Source organism: Glycine max, chromosome 20 (assembly GCF_000004515.6).
Source record: "Glycine max cultivar Williams 82 chromosome 20, Glycine_max_v4.0, whole genome shotgun sequence".
In the NCBI taxonomy this organism is placed as follows: Eukaryota; Viridiplantae; Streptophyta; class Magnoliopsida; order Fabales; family Fabaceae; genus Glycine; species Glycine max.
Genome location: NC_038256.2, coordinates 21,239,386 through 21,257,742, shown reverse-complemented (window position 1 = coordinate 21,257,742; position 18,357 = coordinate 21,239,386). Strand labels below are relative to the sequence as shown.

The following is an 18,357-nucleotide window of genomic DNA, read 5'->3' as shown; positions in this document are numbered from 1 at the left end:
TCTTCCATGTTTCCTTACTCAAGGCCTTTGTGGGAGATCCTACGACAACAAACGCGGATCTTTTGCCTGCCATGGCTAGTGATGAACCAGCAGCAACTCCCGTGATAATCCTGGACTCCAAGCTAGTCTTTTCCGAAGATGGACCCCGATGTATGGTGCTGGTGCAGTGGGACGGGTTATCCCCCAATGACGCTTCGTGGGAAGACTGGCAACAGCTGAAGGAATACCACAACCTTGAGGACAAGGTTTTGTCTGAAGAGCGGGGGGATGATATGAACGTGGAAGACGAAGCCATGCAACGACAACATTCAAGGAGAGTGAAGCAGCTACCTAAGCACTGGGACGTTTACCAGCTACGGTGAATGGGCTTGGGTAGAAGCTGATCATATGATCCTTAGGTGGGAAGGGTAGTTAGTAGTGGCTTAGTTAGTTAGGGTTAGTTACTACTAACCCCTTACGGTTAGATATAGCTCCTCAAGCATATAAATAAGCTGTAACTAACTACGAATGGGGGATAGGAAAATAATATCCAGAAGCTTCCTCTCTTTCTCTCGAATTCTTCTTCTTCCCTAAGTTCTCTCGGAGCTCGTGTCTTCTTCCCCATGAGTCCCTAAAGTTTTTTTCGCAGGCCTCTCGCATTGTGGAGGTTCCCTTGCCCTCTAAAGCTAGGTATCACATACACTCAATAGCGAGACTGGGACACTCATCAAGGGAAAGTAAAGAAGGGTAGATTCACATCTCATCAATGGGCATTATGTATCTATGCATGGTTTAAGATATTCATTACCTACATCCCAGAGATTTACACCAATAAGTACCCAAGAGCTGTCTCTCTATTTTAGCTACCCAAGTAAAGCACAATCTGATAGTAGGAGTACAATCATCATTGACAACTCCAATGATTGCCATATTTCCTTTACCATCTCCAATTGCAATCCAATCCTCAGCACCACAGTCATGTTCAAAAGAGTCCTTTACCATCTCCGCTCTGCACAAAAAATAAACTACAAATGGACTACATTATTAACCCAATAAAAAAACTACAAAAGTTCAATACTTTCCAGAAACGAAAATGTAAAACTGAAAAAAATCACTACCGAAATTGAGAACACCAAAAGTTCCTTTGTTTGACTTGTTAAAGTGTAATTTGAGTTTGGGACTGCAATGTGGAGCAAACAAGTGAGTGGCTGCCACATGTTGTTACTTATGGAGTCCCCCACAAACAAGCGAGTGACTGCAATGTGGAGCAAACAAGTGAGTGACTGCCACATTTTGTTACTTATGTGATTAGTCATTACAAAGATACCATACCACATATTTTTCATATACTAATGTACCACAAAGATAACTCATCCCTGGCTTCTAAAATTCTTTCCCTATCGTTACTGTCTACCACAAAGATAAGACCTTGTGTATTCTGAAAGTAGTGTCTCCACAATGGTTGAATCAGCACAAAATTTGGCATATAATCAGATTAAAGTAGTTTGAGTAGCATTTGTAAGAATGTTATCATATACTAATGTACCCATGTATAATACTCTGGCAAATAAATCTGTAAAGCAATGGATTTCAAATGGAGCTCAAATACTTAACAAGTAGACACTCAAAGCTTCATCCCTAATTAATAAATTAAGATGTGGCCAGAAAATCATAAATACCTTGTCCTGTCCTCCCACATCCCAGACGGTGAAGCTGACATTTTTGTACTCAACAGTCTCCACATTGAAGCCTAATCCATCGAAGGTATGTGTACAAAATTTCAATTATTTTCATTTAGCACTCGTATTGTACAAAATAATCATATTGGAATCATTAAAATTAAAAGATAACTATATATATATATATATATATATATATATATATATATATATATATACATACATATAGGTATTTTAAATAATCATGTGAGCACTAACTGTACAAGTACAAGATTAGAGTCCTAATCTGTGTAGAAGACACATGATGATATAACTAGTACGAATTCAAGTAGCACCACACAAAACTTCCAAAATTCAATACATTTAATGACGAAAGAGTTAGGATCTGCTTATAAACGAAAACGATGGTTTAAAGAATGCATGGAAAAATACGGTGACAAGTTGGAACCTATTGTGGGTATTGTTGTAGTGACTATTTCTCCAAGTTTCAGTTTGTAGAGTATTGTTGGTTTCCCAGCAACATCAAGACCCACCATCAGAATCCTTATTTCTTTCCTTGCATAAAACAATCTCAATAGCGGTGACACCGTCAAACCCATTGTTGCCTCTGGTTCAACCAATATTTAAGCTGAAAAAACAACCTAAAAGTAAAACCGTGGAAAATGAAAAAGAAAATTTACTTAAAATTTTTTCATACCAAAAAATAGAACCCTTAGAATTCTTTTCTGTTTTTTCTTTTTGCAAACTGTGATGAAAGAAGAAGAGGCTATGACTACCTGAAAAAATGTAATTTTTTTGTTGAGAAGTAGGGGAAACTTAAAACTTAATCTGTTATTGAGAAGCATGGGAAAAAATTGTAACCGGTTCCAGGTTGCAGCACCTCCGGCGCTATCCTGCGAAAACAACAACAACAAGAACATCAAAACATAAAAATCAAATCAAAAAACAAACCGATAAGACACGTTAACCGCAACAGAAGCAGAAAAAGTAGTACCAGTAGGAAGTTCCGACGAAGGTGTTTCTGGAGCGCTAGTGGTCGCCGGTGTCAAACATGCAAGTGGAGACACCGAAGTCAGCGAGCTTGACCTTGCCGTTATCATCGAGGTGAATATTCCTAGCCTTGACGTCGCGGTGAATGTGGTCGTGTCGGTGGAGATACTCCAACACCTTGAGAGTCTCTTTGAGGATAGATCCAATGGAGGCCTCTTTGAATCCCTCGGGATAAGCGGCCTTCATGAGATGCAGGCAGGAGCCCTGCGCCATGAATGCCATCACCACCCATAGGCTCCGCTTCACCATGAAGGAGCAGTAGGCCCTCACCACGTTGGGGTGCTCTATCAGGCTCATCATCTGCGCCTCCCTCTGTATGTCATCCAGATTTCTATTGCAGCGATCCAGATCCATATATACACTTGACGGTGACCTCCTTGTTGTAGGGGAGGTAGATTGCGAGGGAGTTGAAAATTGATTTTAGAAATCAAAGAGAAGAGGTTCTTAAGGCTTCGGACCCTTGGTCTTCTTTGGCTTCTTCAGTCATCGCATCGCTGGTTCTACTCATTTTTTGAGGTCGAGGGGTTGTGCGTGTGAATGCCAAGGGACACAGTGTGTGGACCGTGAGATAAGCGTGCGAATGCCCTTGATAGCATGTGGACCGTGAGATTACGACGGTTTTTTAGTAAAACCCGTCGTAATTTTTATGACCAACACACATTCTAAGGCGGTTTTCAATAACCGTCTTAGAATGTGACTTTTTTCAGTTCGATAATTACAAAAATGCCACCGGTTTATTTTTTAAGACGGTTTTACTACAACCGGCGTAGTTAGTGCATCATAAAAAAGTGTTTTTTTAGTAGTGCATGGAAACTGGTTTTGGTTTTTGGTGAAATGTTACAATGTATTGTGTGTAAAGAGGATGTTATTTATTCATGACATGGTTTTGAGGAAACATTGGCTGGATAAATTACTTTCATTGGAGTGGCTGTGAAGTTTTATATTATGAAACAAATCCAATGAAACACTTAATTTCTTTGTTTATTAATTTGTTCAAATGCAATTTATGTTAAAACATTTGCATTCTTTTATCTGTAACAACTTGATTTAATTTTAAATGATATAATATTATGATTACCAAATACATATGCAGTGTGTGTGTGTGTGTTGAGATGCCAAATGCCTTAGTGCAAAGCTTTTTTGTTTCCTATTTTTTTTAATAACTTTGTTATTTAGATTAGAGTTATTGTTACCTGGTACGAATTAGAATGTTTTCTTATTTCAGCAATGCTCATCAAAGATGCAAAAATATATATGTGTAGCTTTTGCTTGAATCCTTAGGCAAAAATATATGTGTCACTATTTGTATAGAAATGTAAACCTCTATTATATTTGTAATCAAGGTAACTAGTAAAAAGGCAGCTCTTATTGAGAATTACAGTCAATTGAGGAATAAACATGGTGAAACTGCAACCATATCAAGAGGTAAGCAATGCTGAATATGATACTTTATATGGATAGGGCAAGCTCTGATGATTTTTATTATCTTATTATGGTGATGTCCTTTTTTATTTGTGGTAGCACATGGTGCCTTGATGAGCTTGTTAAGATCCTAGAATGTGCCAATTACAAGAACGGTAGGGCAAATAAATTAACAACTTGTTTTCCCAATATTTTACCATGTAGAACCCTCATATAGATATACGGCGTTAGAGAAATAGTTATGGGAAACACATGCTTCAACATGAAGAAAGTGTAGGCTTGAAGGTCAACTTTGACTAAAGCATGTAACTTGCCAGGAGAGCATTTAAGTCCCACCACCACAGGGTATGTACCAACAATTCCTTTCATATTTTTACTTTGGGCTTTCATATTTTTACTTTTACTTTTACTTTTAGGCTTTGGTTGTTGAGTTTTTAAAACATTTACGTGGTTGTAAAATGATTTCTTATCTTTATTAATTTGTTAAATATACTGTATTTTTAATTCATATTTTAGGATTAATATTTTTAATATATATTTAGTGATACATACATATATATGTGTATATATATATATATGTATATATATATATATATATGAGTTATGAAAAATAAGACAACAAATAATAACTTATATAGTGTTGATTACTAACTAAATTAAGATCATTGATATCCTATAGTTTAGGAGATTTCAATATTAGGATGCAATCATTATTTTAGTACACTTAGACAATCATTATATGTTGTCTGTGAGCTATGCATATCATTTTCAAATTTGCAAAGAAGCTTTCAGTGGACACTAATCTGGGATTTATTTGGCAATTCAATCCATGGCATGGAGTAATCCATTAACATAATTATAAGTTGTACCAAACTACTAATATAAGATAGTATGAAACTCCGAAGGTCATCGTATCTCTAATTTATTTAAATAAAACAGGTAAGAAGAATCATGGAAGGCAATCATCGGATGGGAATGGTAGATTACTTCACTTATCCCCTTTTCCCCCTTTCTCTCTATATAGCACCAACCATTTTCTTCTGTTATTGTGTGTGTATGTGACTTGTCTTTTGATCTTGTAGGCTATACTTGATTCAACAAGTTCCTTAGTTGAGTTTGCCTGTGAAGTGGAAATAACAGAGTAGGTTCTCGACATCCTTTTCACATGAAAATAAAAAATCTCATATACATATCCCCTTCTCCATCTGAAATTCTTTCTCATGCATGTCACTTGGTTTAAATAATTTTATTTATATGTTGTAGGTGTTAACCACTTCCAGATGGTCGTTTTTATATAGAGGTGAAAATTTAACTGATTTATCTATGTACTTATATTTACTTCACTGCTCTAGTTATTATATTTTATTATTGAAGATGAAATTTGAAAAAAAAAATTCTCTCTCTCTCTCAACTTTCATCTTTGTTGGCAAGATTTCTTTTAGTTGTTCTTTCTCTATTTTTTAAGGACATTTCTCACGTGTGATTCTCCGTATGACAGGAGATTCACAAAATATAAAAAAATTCTCCTATCTTTAATATGCTTCTTTTCCAAATCTAGAAACTATAGGGTCTAGGATTTTTTGACTTGAAACAAAGACAAGGAACAAATATTTGACTGAAAAACTTGCTTAGGAAGGTAAAAGTATTTTTGTTATGATACTGATTGTCTACACTGCTCTCACATGGGAAAAATATTATCCAAATCATTTTCTGACAATTTTGATAAATCCACAAAGCAATTTTTTGAAACTTATAACTATTTCTTGTTTATATTATATGTGCTAGCCAAAAGGACATGAGAATATTGTGGACAATTGACAACTTGTACAAGTTCACTCTAAGAATCAGTTGTAATGGTGTTTGTTTCTCATTTTATTTTGTCACTGCTGGGCTAGTGTTAGTGGTCCTAGGATACTTTGGAGGCTCCTAAGAATTTTCTATTTTAACCTGGATTCTATTAAAATAGACTTGGTTTTTCTTTAATTTTATTTTAAATTTTTTCAATGTTTAAGAAAGTGTTGTTACATGCAGATTGAAAGTCGTAGGAGATTTCGTATCATCTGTTCCTGGGATCAAGATGGGTGAGTTGACTCTAGGTGTTTCATGAATTCTCTAGCTGTTGATCTGACTATTTTTCTTTCATGTAAATATGTCTTTATTCTTTAAATGTTTTATGCAGGTATCGTGCTGCAAAGGTTGAATGGATACAAGATATTATGCCATCAGAAGGAACAAGTGAAAGAGAGACTGTAAGTTCACTAAAATTTTGTTATGAATGTGTTTGTAAGCTCACTGTCATGTTGGATAGAATGCTAGTTTATTTGACTATCTGCATGCATATGAGATTTTTTTTTGGGTGTATAATGATGGTAATAGGGCTTGAACTTAAGATTCCATGCAAACTTCTCTAACTCCCACTGTTTGGCTGACCCTAGTGGTTTGAATAATGAGATCTTTGATTGCCCTTCAAGTTTATTTTCTTTTATGCTATAGTTTTAAATGTTAAGGCTTAGCTACAAGTCTGATGACTCTTTAAACTGAATGCATTATACTATAAAAAATTGATCCATCTTTGTAAGTAATAACTTAATTGTTATGTTGTTACAGTTACAACAACAAACATATAATGCAGCTGAAGATGCTCATTATAAATTTACATATCAACATCGGTTATTTAAAAAGCTGATGTTAATTGGCACTAACAACATCGGTTTTTAAAAAACCGATGTTAACTGGCACTAAAATTGGTTTTTTAAATAACCAATGTTGTTAGTGGCAGTTAACATTAGTTTTTTAAAAACCGATGTTGTTAGTGCCAATTAACATCGGTTTTTTAAATAACCGATGTTGTTAGTGTCAATTAAGATCAATTTTTTTAAAAAACCGATGTTGATATGTAAATTTATAACTTTTTTTTTTCAAAATTCTTATCATATAACATCGGTTATTTAAATAACCAATGTTGTATTTATTAGTTAACATCGGTTTTGAAAAACCGATGTTAACGATATTACTTTCAACATCAGTTAATAACCGATGTTGAAAGTCTTAAATAACCGATGTAAAAACCTTATTTTCTAGTAGTGTAATATGGGAAACAAGGTCACATCAAATTTGAATTGCCTATCTATCTTAGATAACAACTTGCTAAAAAGAAAGGAAAAAAGGATAGAAAACAGAAAAAAAAGGCCTCCATAGCTTGGGAAGACAATGCATCCACATCCTCCAACTCTTCAAGTGAAAAAGATATTGCAAATATGTGCTTAATGGTAGACTCAATGGATGACTCCTCAACCATTGAAGAAACTAAGTAGTTCCAAAAGGCGAGGGACTCACTATGGTACTTGGAAAGTGGCTGCACTATGCACATGACGGGTGACAAGTCCAAACTTACTGACATTGTATCAAAGGAAGGAGGATATGTCACTTTTGGATACAACAATAAAGGAATAATTATGGGAGAAGGAAACATTGGAAATTAGCACAAGACATAAATAAAAAATGTTTTACATGTTAATGGACTTAAGCACAATCTCTTAAGCATAAGCCAACTATGTGACAAGTGCTTAAAAAGACATGACCCTTCAGAAAACACTTCAGAAAATAATATTATTCTAAGACCAAATGTCTGTAATCGATTACCAGTAACAACACTTCAGAAAACACTTTGAAAAGACATGACCCTTCAAAATATAACTGTGTAATCGATTACCAGAAACCTGCACTACTAAAATAATAGTATTCTAAGACACGCAGTCAACATCGGTGTTCCAAAAACGATGTTGTTTTAGAGGCGGTGACATTATAGTAAATAAGAGATTTATTTTAACAACGTTTCTATAAAAAAATGACGTTATCTGCGCGTTACAAAAATGGGCTTAGTGGATGTGACATCCTGGAAATTTCTACCCGGAATTTTGTGAACGATGTGTTTCGAATGATTACATATAAGTATTATTCAGTGTATATGTATGTATACTCCTGGTAGAAGTAGGTATATTGGGGGAAAGATACGCGGGTTAGGCTGATTAAGGAAGAGAAATCCATAACTGGATGGTTATAGGTTAATTCTCAATTAATTAGTCTAAAAATCATCGTTTTGCGTGCAACTTAAAATTTAACAAAACCAACCTCTGAACCACGCTCGGGGTTTCATTCTGAGCATTTTGATATACATATTGCTTACTTTCGGAAACTGGCCCCGACGAGAGCAGAGAAACGCGAGGGACTGGAACCAGAGAAATGGAACGCAAACCGAGGCAGGATTTTAGCGTTTCAAAGGTCAGATTTTTCCCTTCTTCTTGTGGCTGTGCATAAGTCACATCAAGAGAAAAAGGTGGGCCCTTTTTGTTCCACTCAAAATGGGACAAGTGGCAAGTGCTTTTGAAAAATAAAATAATAGGAAAAGAGAAAATCCTTTTTAAACCCAAAAGCCACATTCTCTCTCCTCACTCAGCCCAAAATTTCAGAAAGCTCCTTTCTCTCTCTTTCTGACGTTGCCATCCCTTCTCCTTCCTCCACCATTGAAGCTCCAACAAAGCTCCAACCTTTGGTCACCATTTCTGCTCCAAATTGCGAAAGGAAGCCATTTTCGGAGTCGTGAAGCGCATCTCTATGTGTGGGACTTCGAAATTTCAGGTTTGGGTAGACTTCTTCTCACATAAATTTTCGTGGGTACTGGGTTTTGGGAGATATGATGGGTAGTTTTACTAGGTTTATGCTTTATGATAGTTATTTGTGAAGAGATTTGATGAAAGCATGTTAAACTTGTCATGTTTGGTGTGAGTCAAGCTTACCCATTCTATTTTAGGGTTTTTATGATGATGCTTGTGATGTTTATGTGCTGAAATTGCATATGGAAAACTGCTAGAGATGAAGGGTAGAGTTAACCTAGGGTTAGAAAGTGAGAATGTGGTGTTATGAGTGGAAAAAGAGTGAGGCTTTGAGAGTTGGAAGACCAAATATGGATTTAGTGGTATTTGGAGGTTAAAGGAAGTTAATCCTAGTTTGAAATGTCATTTAGGACTTATGAGAAAGCTTAGACTGTGAAAATGAGGAATATGAGTGACCAAAGTGAAAACAAGAGCCATTTCTAGGGTAAAATTGGGTATTGAGGAGTCAAATTTTGATTCGGTAGGGTTTTCGTTGTAAAACCAGTTGGAGCGAGTTTAGATTGATGATATAGACTTGTTTGAGATGAGAGTTTGCTCCAAGTTTACCCCATTCTCATTTTCACTTCTCAAACCTTGAAAATCCACTAAATTGAGGGGTTTTAGATACCTAGATTTTGAGTTGCTTTGGTCTGAAGCTTGTCCTTGATTTAGACATGATTGATACATGATTTAGGACTTGTAGGATTCAATTTGGGCAAAATTGGATGAGGGCAAGTGTGATTTCGAAAATTTGCACTTTATGCAGAATTTTGCTGTCAAATATGTGCAGGAGAATTTTGGCTTTGTGCAGAAAATGTTGTGTATTTGCTGGTTGTAGAAAGAGTAGTACAGATTGGGTTCTGGATGTTTTGTAGCAGATCCCAACGGTCACAATGTAGACTTATGTGCTAGAGACTTCCAGTAAAATTTTCGAGTCGATCCAACGGTTAACGAATTGGAATGAGGAGAATGTTACTGGGGTTTTTAAGTGAGAAAAGCTGCGATATTGGTTTGTGTTGGGCAGAGTTTTCTGCCTTTGCCCTGTTTTCCTTGGTTTTGATAGTTCATGATGTTTGGGATGTTGAATTGCTTGGATGTTGTGGAAGCTTGGAGAGATTGCTGGGGACCCGGTGTTGAGAGGAACGAGGATAAGGGCTACGTGGGAGTACGTGAGCTCAGTGAAGGTGGGCAACTGGGGATGGTGGGTGTATGTGTGATCTGTGGATGTGGAGAGTTGACTTCCACCATCGCCCGACCGCCACCTAGTACCACATGTGATGGATACCCCATAATCCTACAAGCTTGAAATAAGGAAGTGTGGAAGGGTGAGACTTCCTACTTTTATTCGTTGACCATAGAGTGGTACCTGGAGATATGTCGCGGGGGTCAGGAGACCTTGGGGATGTCAGGTGGGGTGCTATTGCCCAAAACCAAGCTTGACCAATCCCGACCCAACCCGGGCATAGTCAGTCAGTGAGAACCTGTGATGTACCTAAACAGGCGAGCTCCTGGCAGTCAACCGATAAAAGAACAAAGACCACAAAGCAAGGAGACTTGTGTGGTGGCTGGCCAGCTGTGAATCTTGAGTGATATATGGGATATGGTCTCTGGTAATCGATTACCAAGGGTGGGTAATCGATTACAAGGCTGAAAAACGAGATCAGGAAGCTAAGAGGGCTTCTGGTAATCGATTACAAAGGGGCGTAATCGATTACCAGGCTTAGAAATGGGACTGGAATGTTAAAGGGGCCTCTGGTAATCGATTACCAGTGCTGTGTAATTGATTACACAGAGGAACAGGCCACTGGTAATCGATTACCAGTTATGTGTAATCGATTACACAGTGCATTTTGCAAGTTTTCATGTTCTGAAGCTGTGTAATTCGAGTTTGGCCTCTGGTAATCGATTACCAAGGCTGTGTAATCGATTACCAGAGATGAAAAGCCTTGAGATACCCCTTTAATTGCATGTAGTGGTTATGGGACGCATTGTGTTGCTACCGTAGTTAGATCTCTCGTGAAAGAGTCTACCCCTTTGTTTTATTTCTTGTAGATCGTGATGGCAGCGCAGTTCATCCACGATCGAGTGGAGATGAAGTGCCTAGAGGGAGCTTGGGAGACCCTCGAAGGCAATGCGAGGTGCCGATTCCGGGGCACGATTCGATTCACGACTACTTCATTGGTGTATCCAGAGGAACCCGCACGCATGCTTCAGCGCACTGTGGAGTGGATATTACCCACGCCTACACCATATCGTCTAGTGGAGCCAGTCCAAGTGATCGAGGTGACGTCATCTGAGGAAGACCCTGAGGAAGATCCAGAGGAGCTACCTCCTGAGCCCGCTGTGGATGCTCTTGACTTTCTAGAGGGTGATGAGGACCCACTCCCTGAGGTGGACTCTCCCGAGGACGTCGTGTCGGCATCTGAGGCAGACTCGACGGAAGATAGCGGCCCTGGAGAGATGGCGACTAGTGGAGGCTCTTCATCATAGTAGACAGCTCATTAGACTGGATTTATATACATTTGGGGATGGGTGTATCTAGTACTGACTGTTAGGTTTACTCTTTTGTTTTTGTATGGGTAGACCTATTGTATAGGAATTTGATAATTGTATACATGTGGCTGAAGCCACCACAGTGGATACCTTTGCTCTGGATGTCACTATGTATTTTGCAAAACTCCCATATTTTGGACAGCTTTAAATGATGAATGTACTTATGTCTGATCTTGTTATTTGGAAAGAACGTGTTAACAGATTCTATTTGAAAGAGAGTTCATTGATCGTATTTTATTTTATTATTTTACACGTGACGACCTAAAATGATGGCTGGTATACTTTTCCTTTTTGAAAGAGCAACATATTTTAGAGGTTATGAGTGAGCAGAAAGAAATGACTCCGAATAGAGTTGTGAACTGGCCATTCAGGACTCTATAGTGATAATTTTCCTTCTGAACTTAATTATTGTGAAAAAGAGAAAGAGATGAAAAAGAAAAAGAAGAAAAAAAAATTCCCATGGTTTTTGTTATTTAAATCATTACTATTAAACCAGTCATTATTTTGGGGACGCCACAGTGGACACCGTTGTTGAACTGCATTCTCCAAAGATGGGTTTCATAAACACCGTCTTTGAATCTGAAGTAAATTTTCATCTTTTTATTTCTCGCATACTCGCACTCTACGTACCCTAGCCCACATTACCTCACGCCCTTAAGCGTCTCTCTAAGTTGGTTGCCGTCGTGAAGCATACCAGCACTATCGTGGTTGTCATGGTTGTCTCGCTAAGCTTGTCTCCCTAAGGGAGAAAGGAAGCTTGTCTCCTTTTTCTTCTCTTTGCTGCGTGGTTGGGTTTCTTTTTGTGGCTTCATTGTGGATTCTTAGGGTTTGAAGGTGGAAAGAGGTTCGATCTCGATCAATGGAGGCCGAGGCAGAGAACAACGACGTGAAGAAGGAAGAAAACAACAATGATAACAACAACAACAACAACAACAACAACAACAATGAAAGTGACAACAAAATTAGGAATTCGAGCGAGGGTCTGAGCAAGCCCAAGCGTCAAATGAAGATGTCGTTTCAGCTTGAAATGCTCGAGAAAGCTTATGTGGGTTTGTTATCGTTAACCTTTTTTATTTTATTTTTTTTCTTGTTCAATTTCTAGGGTTTTTTATTGTTCATTTTTTTTTGGTCAAATTTTTTGTTTTTGGTTTTTCTGTCACTGGCGGTTGAAGGACAAGAAGGAGTTGTCGGCATAGAAGCCGCGAAAGGCAGTGGCGTTGCCGGATTCTCCAGTAGAGGAGCCCAAGTAGGGGCCTGAAGTGGGTGTTGAATATGGATCCGGGTCATGTTCGGGGTCAGGTTCGGGGGGAGATGTCCAATTCCTTTTGAGGCAGGAAACTGAATAGTTGAACCAGTTACTAGATTTGCTTGGTTCGGGGGGAGATGTCCATGATCGAGGCCGTACCCGAATCAAATAAACATGAAAATGCAATAACTAGGAAGTGATCCTAGGTCGTTTCCCAACGAGCAGTGACAAGCCAAATGTTCATAATATACTTGCAGTAACAGTAACGATGGGGGGGGGGGGGTTTGGTTGTTTGGTAATTAAAGAGCAGACAAATAAAATGGAATACGAAACTACTAATATTAAAAACGGGTTGTTTCCTCTGATTCAGAAGCCACTCTCTTATCCTGGGTTATGGAGAATTCGTCCCTAACAGTCAACCACTTAATCCAACCCTATTTCAATTTACTAAGCGAAAATCAACTTAGGGTTTTCAATACGTGATTAGGCACCACATACACCAGTTAGCCCTTCGTCCATTAAGCATGAACGCAAGTTAGGCTCAGAGGCAATTAATCGAACACGAAGCGTGCACTGATTAATATTCACGAAATTGGGATAACTGGTGAAGGAAAAACTGCCAGGAAACCACATTACAAACGAAACCTCAAAGAGAGTTGGGCTTCGTCCTCAAAAGGAAACAACACCAGAAAATCTAGCCTTCCATGGATTCAAGCAGAGAACGCAATTGAAACATGAAGCAGAAACGTAAATGAACGGAAACGTAAATGAACAGAAACGTAAACAAACAGAAATGTAAAATGGAACAGAAACGTAAATGAGAGTAGAAGAAGAAACAAGAACGAAATTGTAATTAGAAGCAGAAAACGTAAAATTGCATTACGAACTCAGAAACGTCAAAACAGAAAAACGAAAACCCTAAAACCAAGCTCTGAATAATGAATAGCATAACAGAATAGAATCCCTTGCACGAATCCCAAGGCAGCTATTTAAAAAGAGTCACTCAAAGTCACTGGGCCCTATTACAATACTCTAGCCCAAAACGAAATTTCCTAATTAGAAATTAACTAAGGTAAGCGCTTCTTTATTTGCCCTCTTCAAGTCCACAACCAAAATCCGGATTAAGCCCAATGTTTCATTAATTCCTGAAATTAGATTAAAAACATCAAATTAGCTAAATGAGCCCAAATAATAAAACTGCCTAATTAATTGACAATTAAGACCAATCAATAATTAAAATGGTGCAAAAAGGGTTTAGGAAATAGAAGAAAATGATGGCACATCAGTCCAATTCATTGACTTGTGAAGTTTCTTTCCACTGTTAATTCTTAGGTTGAGAACTGATTATTTGCATTATTACTCTGCAGGCATGCCTTCTTGCAGATATAGTTCAGTACTTTGTTGATGCTAAGCTGGAATTTGATGCTTCCTATATTTATGAAGATGTTATTTGTGCAATTGACCATGTCCATCGAAGTGGCCTGGTTCATAGAGGAATACTATCTGACTCACACAGATACTTAGTGAAAAATGTAAGTTCAAACCATTTTACCCATTTCCTTTAACTGGTGTGCATGAGTGCGTCCAATAGATGCTGCAATAAGTGGTCCACAATACGAGCAAAAATCTATTTCAGGATCTAGTATCTTAATCCAGTTATAAGTGCAAACCATTTTCCTTCAATCTATTTCATGTTGTACAATAGATTGAATTATTTTATTCTCTGATTAAGAGTTTGCAGTTATTCATTTGTGGGAAAATATTTCAGGGAAAGATATTACGTTATCTTAAGATGCTAAGGGAGCAGGGGAAGAAGCTTTTCCTGTTGACTAATTCTCCGTATTATTTTGTGGATGGAGGGATGTGTTTTATGTTGGAGGTATTTGATTAACAGTAAACCATATGACACATTATGGTATTTCCCAATTATTTTCTACATGGCATGAAAATCATATTTGGTTCAATTATTCAACAACTTCAGAGCTCCAACTCTAATATACTAATGTGTTCTTTTCTTTCATCCTGGTGCAATTATTCTTCAAAGAGTACCAAAAGAGTATAGGTGGAAAAATGAATGCAATCAGTTATAATAATATGATGAATTGATGATTGTAATTTACATTTAGACGATGAAGGAAAGAGTCTAGAATGGAGATCAACTATACATATGTTTCAGTTCTCTTGCGGATTAAAATGCACTATTTCATTTTAGTAATTTGTAAAGATGAATATTTAACAAATTCTATTTAGAAGAATCACATATCCTGATTATATCTTTTGCTCTTTATTTTAAGTTTTAACAAATTCTTCTATCAGGGGAAAATGTGTAAAACAAATTATGTTTATAAGTAGTTGTTATGAAGGCCACATACACAAGTTCTCTACTTGTCCATTGTGTCATTACTTCTAGCCGTTAAATATGATATGGTTTCTCTCTATGACCTAATTTCAATTATTTCACTTGTAATCATTTAGTGTTTTTGGAGTAAAATTACCATCTTTTAGGATCTTTTCCACTTGTTCTCATGAAGGAGAAAATGGAATTTACTTGAAAGTTGAAACTTGGCCTGAATTTTTTTCAAGGGAGGGGCAGCTGTATGCTAGAGTTATGTTATATTGCACATTACTTAGATAGTTCACAATGACACTGGCACTCAGGTCTCTTTAAATTGTTTGGTTGAAAGCTCCTTACTTAGTTTTAAATGTAATTTTTGTGGTTCATGATTTTTTTGCACTTCTGGACATAATTTCCTTGAGTTTATTCTTGAATGTTGATTAGGATTCTCTGGATTGTAGAGACTCTTGGACGGAACTGTTTGATGTTGTGATTGCTAAGGCCAATAAACCCCAGTTTTATACATCTGAGCACCATTCCGATATGTATCCTATACATCTAATTTTTTCTATGTGATATGGTGCTTATTTTCTATTTTCTAACTTAATTCTTCTTATTATGTTCTACTTTAGTAAAGGATATTTGGGGTAACACTGTGCTATGAATCTTTTATTTTTTTATTATTATGAAAAGAACAAAGCTGACTTCAGGACTAGATCATTTGAATGTTGCTATCTTCAGAATTATAGTGATGAAAGGGGAAACAGAGGATACAATCTAGAAACCAATATTTTTCTTGACATGAAGCTAATGCGGATCATAGTGGAAACAAATTGCATGCGCTGGTAGCACATAGTGGAAACAAATTGATTTTTTAAACTTTGTAGAATTGAAGTAAAAGAGCAGATGAAGTGTGGTCTTCATGTCTTGTATAGCTGCTGAGTTAAAACATCCAAAATTGAAGTCAAAGGGGCCATACTGGTTGATAGAAAGAAACTCCTCCATACCCTTCTTTCTTATACTTTCCTAGCTCTTTTGCCTCGGATTCACCACCTCCTATATATATGACCTTATATTTATTCTTATCCATCACAATAATTTGTATATATATGAATTGAGAGGTTTTCATATATGCTCATCAATTTATAAATACCACACAAATGAGCTATCATAAAACCATCATTGCACATACATGATGAAGTAATTTGTCAGGTATATATTATTCTCAACTTTTATAGGTAATTTTACACATATTCATCATTGCATTAATGTTTTAACATAGATAAAGGTATATGTGGTGGAAAAGATTAACAATAAAATGATATTAACGATTTTTGACTTGTAATCTTTTTTTTTTTGTGTGTGAGGCAGGAATGGAGGAGGTGACTGGAGATAACAAGGCAAGCAAAGTGGTAGTGAAAGGAAAGGCAACAGACCCCATGAAGGTGTGTGAGAGCCTACAAAACAAAGTGGCAAGAAAGTAGAGCTCATTTGACCTTTGCCTAAACCTCCAGAGGAGAAAAAAGAAGAAGAAATAACCGCAGAGGAGAAAAAGGAGGGGGTAAATCATTCCCCCCTTATTTGGTTTATTGTCTCCATTAATTTCCAGATTAGACATTAAATTCTCTTTTTGTTTCTGGTCTGTGTATAATTAATTCTTGTTGAGAGATTTTAATATTATATAATAATATTTATTGATTATTAGCAATATTGATAATATTGTAATTATAAATACTGATTTTAATATTATATAATAATATTTATTGATTATTAGCAATATTGATGATAAAATTTTGATTATTAATTAACCTAAATTTTAATTGTTTGCAGGTTATTCAACATTTAACATCGGTGCTTACATCACCACCGATGTTAAAACACACAAGTTATTCAACATTTAACATCGATGCTTACGTCACCATCGATGTTAAAACACACATTTTTTACATCGTTCACGAATACAACAGCGACTTAGAAGGTATAATTTCTACATCGGTGGTCAGGATAGCACCGATGTAGAAAACATTGTATTTCTACAACGGTCGATTGAGGAACGATGTCAAAACTTTTAACTTTCAACAACATCATATTCAAAAACGGTTGACCACCGATGTAAAATATCATTTTCGACCGATGTAAAAACTGCGATTTCTAGTAGTGTTGTAATCGATTACCAGTGAAGAATTTTAGAAAATACTTTTTGAAAAGACACATCTCTTCAAACCATTTTGAAAAGGCACGATGGGCCTATATATATGTGTGTCTGACTTTGAAAAGCAAGAGAGAGATATTCTAAGAGAACTTAATTGCCAAATTCTCTCTCAACAACTCTTGGGCAAACACTTGCAAATCTATTGAGAATTCATCCAGGAACTTCAAATTGTATTATCATCTCTAAAAGAGATAAATTCCTCTAGGAAATTCAATTTTTATCATCCACTCTAAAGGAGAGAAATCTTTCTGTTCATCTCAGAAAATCAGTTGTAATCAAGAGAATGGTTGTCTCTTGGATTGTGAGAATTATAATCAAGAGATGGGTTGTCTCTTGGAGAATCTTTGAACACAAGGGAAAATCTCAAGTAGGTACCTTGAGGGATCCCAAGGTGTGTTCAAAGTCTGTAAAGGATTTACTGAGACAGTGGAAAATCTCAATTGGGTTGCTTGAGAACTGGACGTAGGCACGGGAAGTGGCCAAACCAATATAAATCGAGTTTACATTTCTCTCTTCCCTTATCTCATTTAAGTTATTGCAATCAATTTTTTCTTGCATGTTTAAAGAACATTATTAAATTCATTACTGCTTCTTCTTCTGTATTCTGAGTCTATCATTTAGAAGGGGGTTAAAAGTTTGTTAGTGGGAAATTTTAAAACTTAATTCACCCCCCTCTTAAGTTATTAAGGCCACTTGTCTAACACTTACTGATGCAGGACTCTAAGCCAATTACATACTTTAGTAAAAATCTTACAAGAGATAAGGTATGGGTTCATATGAGGAAGGAAAAACTTCTTGCTCAAAGAAAATCCAAGTTGCAACCAAGAGGAGATAGACCTTCCCAAGTTCTAGAAAAGATAAATGACAATGCTTACAAGTTGGACTTGCCAAGAGAATATGGTAACATAAGTGCTACCTTTCGAAGAGAGAGGGAATGATGGAAGTGCAACCAGTCAGTCTAATGATCCTTTATGGAGGATTGGAGGTCCTATGACAAGGTCCAAGACTAAGAGGATGAAGTAGGCATTGCAAGGCCTGGTTCTAAAGATCAAAGAGAAAGAAGACCAATGCGAATTAATGTTTGCACCTAATTGGATCACTCTCCTACAAATTGATGAAGATGCTTTGAGGCCAACTTGAACAATAGAATTTATTTTAATTTTTAATTGTATTTTGGGCCTATTTTGGACTTGTAATGGGCCGCCACAACTGTTATTGTTATTTTAAAG

The 18,357-nt window shown here is 36.7% G+C and overlaps 1 pseudogene; it reads right to left on the bottom strand.

Moving 5' to 3' along the window:
* Positions 1 to 2,621: 2,621 nt before the first annotated feature.
* On the bottom strand, positions 2,622 to 3,120 carry LOC100820020 (serine/threonine-protein kinase fray2-like; annotated as a pseudogene).
* Between the last annotated feature and the right edge of the window lie 15,237 nt (positions 3,121 to 18,357).